The sequence below is a fragment of the Antrostomus carolinensis genome, unplaced genomic scaffold (genome assembly GCF_000700745.2).
Source record: "Antrostomus carolinensis isolate BGI_N321 unplaced genomic scaffold, ASM70074v2 scaffold11951, whole genome shotgun sequence".
In the NCBI taxonomy this organism is placed as follows: domain Eukaryota; kingdom Metazoa; phylum Chordata; class Aves; order Caprimulgiformes; family Caprimulgidae; genus Antrostomus; species Antrostomus carolinensis.
This window is the reverse complement of record NW_010294855.1, coordinates 9866-15519: the sequence shown is the minus strand read 5'-3', so window position 1 is coordinate 15519 and position 5654 is coordinate 9866. Positions and strand designations below refer to the sequence as shown.

General features: G+C 49.0%; 1 protein-coding gene across 1 annotated transcript in view; it reads left to right on the top strand.

Annotated features, from left to right (window-relative positions):
• Positions 1-5654, top strand: part of STMN3 (stathmin 3) — a 10778-nt gene that overhangs the window by 2286 nt on the left and 2838 nt on the right. The gene's annotated exons all lie outside the window — the stretch shown is intronic.

The window sequence follows — 5654 nt, the reverse complement described above, 5'->3', positions numbered from 1 at the left end:
AGAGTCGCCAGGAATGGCAGGAGAGAAAAGCAAGCAAATCCTTCAATTCAGGAAAGGGTCTTGTTTGCTTTCTTCATTATTTTTCTTCTTTATCCGCAGCAAAAGCCAATCCGTGCTGCTGAAGGGGGAGCAGCTGTCATTGTCTGCAGCTGACGCCCCGGGGGCTTCACCCCCTTGGGGAGATTTTCTTGGGTTTGTTTAAACAAACAAATCCCTGGGATGAAAAAAACCCAAAACCAAGGGGGTTTCCTTCCCCCAGCCCAGCAGTCCTCTCTCTTGTCTCCCTGCCACCTCAGGCGTGTTCTCCTGGCCCTGGTTTGGTGGGAGAGCAGAGGATGCGGCGGCACATGCTCAGTGCGGGCTCAGCTGCGGTGCTGGCCGAACCACCGGACAGATGAGACCTCACATCTCCTCCCTACAGCATCTGCACCAGACCTTGGTGCTTTCTTACCCCACCAAAGGGGAGCCTGGCCGCTCTCTGCAGGGCTACACAACTTTCCCCACCGTTTGTAGGCACCTGGGTTGGATCTGGAGACAGGAGGTTACGCAATGATGCGGTGAGGTGACAGCCTCCTGGGCTTTTCTCCGACATTAGCTGTCTGAGAAGGTGGAGCCAAGAGGAAGCACTGGTTTGTCATTCCTGGCCTCACGACTGGGGATGGTAAATGTGCCTGGACAGACACCGAGGTTTTTCCTTTCTTACACTGAAATGTGAGTTGTGTGACTTTATGTGGGTCTGGGTTACCACCTCGATCCCTTTTCTGGATGGTGTTGGTGGGCACCAGATGGTATTGCTCTGTCCTGACACTTCTCCTGCCCATGCTGGAGAGTCCTTTCTATCAACCTCTCTCTGTGTTCTCAAGAAATCACTATTTTCTTTTTCTTCTGGTGTTGATGGAGTCTATATGGCCTTAGAAATTTGTGGTACTTATATTAGGACTTCAGTTTTAGAAGCCAAAAATAATCCGGTTTAGGCATTATATATATATATATATATATATATCTCTTTTTTGACCACTGTATGCAAATGAGGGATCTAAATCCTTGGAAAAATATTTGTTCTTTCTAAAATATAAATCATATCTTTTTTGATGGCACCATGTAGACTCTGTGAGGATCCCTTAGTTATCTCAAAAGAGCTTTTCTTGGAGCCTATCAGTGTTGGTTCCCATGTGGTGAATCATTGTTTTATCAGATGAACACGTTCTCCTTCTGCAAAGGAAAAGCTGAGATTTAGTGGTCTGATGTGGCAACTTCTATCCAGAAGGAAGTTCTGATGGTCAGATCTTTGGGTATGACTTAGAAATACAAAAGAATTAGAGAGCAACCAAAGACCATGTGCATGGGCTGTAGCACTTTGGTACACCCCAACTGGTGAAGAGCTGCTCAGCCTATTTCTGAACAGTTAATCACAGAGTCACAGACTGGTGGGATTGGAAGGGACCTCAGGAGATCATCCAGTCCAACCCCCCTGCCAAAGCAGGTTCATCCAGAGCAGGTTGCACAGGAAAGTGTCCAGGTGGGTTTTGAACATCTCCAGAGATGGAGATTCCACCTCCACGGCCTCTCTGGGTTCTTTTATTCTTTCAAGGCACATGTTTAGTGCTGTACTAGAGAATCCTATATTCTCTGAATGGGTTTATACAAATAACTCCCCTGTATAATGGGCAAGTACAGTAACCCTCAGTTCATGTGCAGGAAACCAAGATCCAAAGAGTCCGATTGACTGTCTGTGGTGACACAGCACATCTGTACCTGACACATCATGGCATTGACTCCTGTCTTTGACTGTCTCATGAGCTGCTGGCTCAGCTGGTCCCCAGCTCCTCTGCAGCTCTTTGTCTCACCCACTCCTGAGCATCTGAACCTGTGTTTGCCCCAACTCCCCAAACACCGTGGGACATCTGCCTCCATTCGGCTCCTTCCTCTGCTCTACCAAGCAACCCAGACCACCTCCTTCTGCTCTGGTTCTCCAGCTTCTCTCCTTCCTGACCATCAATCACCCACCCAGCCCAGGCTGCCAGGTCCCTGCTGTGCAGCTTGAGCCCTTCTCTCTTGCTGAGCCCCTAGAAGAGGAGATGCCCCCCGTTATTTTCCTGAGGGCAGCTCACATGCTCCATGGCTACGGTGTGAGTGGTTCACTCATCTGTTGGCTCTGCCTAATGTGGGCTGATGTGGCCTTTGAGAGCTGCAAATGAAACCCAGCAGGGAAGGAGCCAGGTGATTGGAAACCCATCCTGGGTGATAGTTTAGCAGATGTCTGACAGAAGGCAGAGTAACCCTGGCATCTGCCTGTTCTCATGGATGATTCCTCGTGAGCCCAGGGTAACTTCTGGGCCTCCAATCTCATGGTGAGTAGCTGAGGTGATGTAGGGTACAACCACTGATCTGGAAAAAAAAAAACCCCCAAAACCCCAACTAGCATATTTTGGTTGTGTGAGCTCTCCTGCTGACCTGGTTTTGGAAATTGGGGAGCAAGAAAATAGAAGAGATTTAGACTGAAGTGAAGGTCCAGCCATTATTTTTATGACAGGATTCATAGCTGGTGAGAATGTCTGCAGCCTGTTGTACTCCCAAGGCTTATTGAGCATGATGGTTGCTCTTGTTGTGTGTGTGGCATTGCAGTCTTTGTGCTGAAGGACTCAGTTCCCTGTCTCTCTAGCTTCTCTGCCTTCTGTTTGTGCTTTGGCTACATCTATAATTGGGCTGTTCTCATTTTTTCACGATATAATATTCCTAATGGAAGCAATTTTTGCTTCTCTCAAGTTATCTTTGCAAACCAAATTATTTTCTTTTAATAACCTTCCTTTGACCTTGCTATCAGACACAGCACATCCACTCTCATCCATTTAAGTTGCCTGAATTCACATCAATTAGTCTTGCTGTGCCTCGGGTTCATTATGAATGACTCTGTATCGGTGTTGTGCCTGAATGGCCTCACTCGCTTTTGCTGGATGTCATTAAACACCCAACACAAAGACAGGCTGCTCAAACACTCTGCACTTTAATTTTAGGTGGTTAGGAAGCAGAGAACAAAACTTTTTAATGAATAATTCCAGGCACATCACGAGCAGGAAGATGGTTCCCGTTGTCCCCAGCCGTTCCTCCTCCTCCTCCTCCTGCATCGCAACTGCTCGGGGAGCAGCTGGACCGTGTCTCCAGGGGTTTATGTGGAGATAAACACTTTACAGGGATAAGTGCTGTACAGGGCGCTCCTGTGAAGCAGCAGGGATGTGGAAATACAATATATACTGCACAGCACTAGAGGGAGCCCAGGAAAAGACAAAGCAAGCTGAGAGCACCCTGTCCCTCTTGGTGCAGCCCCAGGTCATCTCCCTTCTCCTCCTTGCAACAGGGAGAAACTGTTTTTGCCCCTGCAATATATACAGTGCAGAGAAAAGCTAGATTAAAAAAATAATAATGAAGATTAATTGTTGCACGGGGCAATGCAAGGAGATAGAAACAGAGCAGGGTCAGACTGTGCTGATTACTGCACGTAAAGATTCAGAAATATTGAGGAACTGACTGCACTTTTAGACAAGATTGTAGCTTAACAGCTACCCAAGGTCTCCTGAAGCCATTAAAATGCAAGTTCACCCCACTTGACAGGACGGAACTCTGATATATTTTTCTCTACTTTCTACAGTTTATTCATTTCTTAGTGTACGAGGAGCAGCTGAGGGAACTGGGGGTGTTGAGCCTGGAGAAAAGGAGGCTGAGGGGAGACCTTGTGGCTCTGTGCAAGTCCCTTGGAGGAGGGTGGAGAGAGGTGGGGGTGGGTCTGTTCAACCAAGGCCCAAGGGACAGGACAAGAGGAAATGGGCTCCAGTTGTGGCCAGGGCAGTTGAGATGGGATGTGAGGAAGAATTTCTTTGCTGCAAGGGTTCTGAGGCATTGGAAGGGGTTGCCCAGGGCAGTGGTGGAGTCCCCATCCCTGGAGGGATTGAAGAGTCGTGTAGACATAGTGCCTGGGGACATGATTTAGGGGTGGGTTTGGCAGTGTTGGGTTTTAGGTTGGACTCAAAGATCTTAAAGGTCTTTCCCAATCTAGGCAATTCTGGGATTCTGTGATTCACCCAGGACCAGACAGAACAGTGGAACAAAGACCTCCATTCATGGTTTGATTAAGTGATAATGTCTCTAATTTAGTCCAGGGGACCCTCCTCAGGCTCCTGGCAGCACATTAGGAGATACATCAGCATACTGCTGCTGCCATGACTTCTGGCACCATGTGGCTCTCTCAGAGGCTTTCCAAAGACTTTTTTCATCAAGAACAAAATCAAAGATGTTCTGCTCTGCGGCTGGCACTGCTGATGGTAACTGGTCCTATTTGGTTTAACAGCAGGACTGGGCAGGGCATTAAAATCAGAATGTGGAGCAAACTGGAAAATGTTCAATAAAAATCTGAGCTTCAGGGATTGTCCGTTAGCAAAAGGAGGGTCTTAATCAGGATGATGTTCTGTGCCCAGGAGGAAGAAGTGCAAGTAGGAAGTATGAAATCACTGTTTTCCCACCCAAATAGCTGCAGGAAGGCAGAGGAGAAGATCTGAAAGGTGTTCCTGAGGGCATGTGGTGCTTTTTTCAAAATTGTTCTGTCTATAATGCCCCTTCGTATCCCAAAACTCTGGGGATTTCCCTTTCCTGGCCCACTGGAGTGTCTTGCCATGAAGGTGGCATTGGCAGTCAGGTTACAGATTCATCTCTGGCTGGAGGTCAAAACAGGAGCTCAGTAAGGAGGGGACCAAGGCCAGAAGCACAAGGACATGTGGGAAATGCAGAGGCAGAGCCAAGGCTGGATACCAGAATGCCCGTGCCCTGTGGTGGAGGCGGCATGAGAAGGCTCAGGGCATGCTTGAAACGACAACTCTGTCCCCATGTCCTTGGGTGTCCCCAGAGCAGCCAGTCCAGGGCAGAGCCTCACAGCATCCATGAGACAGCAGCACCTACCACTGAGCCTCATCTGCTGATGCTGTGACAGTGACACTGATGTGACAAAGAACTTGACTGCGTGACAGAGCACCTCTCTGCTTTCAAGTCCTTCTTCTGTTCTGAGGTTCTTTGTCACGTGTGTGTTAACAGTTCACTGTCTTCAAGGTGCTAAAACCCAAAAATAGAGGTGAAGATTGCCCCAGAGCCAGACTCACTGCAAGCTGTGGGTGCTGTGGGTGCTGTGGGTGCTCTTGTGATGCCCCAGGATGCTGTGGTGCACCCTCCAGTCACAGGAACGATGAGCAAACTGGAGGGCTGACAGCAGCAGAGCTCGTGGGTTTCCCTGTCCTTTGCAGGGGACAATGTTTGCTGTGACTGCAGAGCAGTGTCAGCCTCTGCCTGCGTGGGCCAAGGTGGTGATGGATCCACTTACATCCATCCTTATCCTCCCTGATCTGCTTCTGCAGGGAGGAGGCACCTCGGGAAGTGGGGTTACAGCACCTCCCCTCATTAGCAGCACCCCTGAGCTGTTTCTTCACTCAAATGCCCATTTTTTCTCCATGTAGCTGGCTGCCTCTTCACCCAGGAATGCTGAACTGTGAAGGATCAGCCCCTTGCCAGGGGGTGGGCAATGTTTCCAGCTGTTGATGGGTGACGTTTTACCTCTGAGCCTGGAAGTGGAATGGAGAAAGGGTCTGGGCAGCCGCCCTGACGTGGTTCCCTAC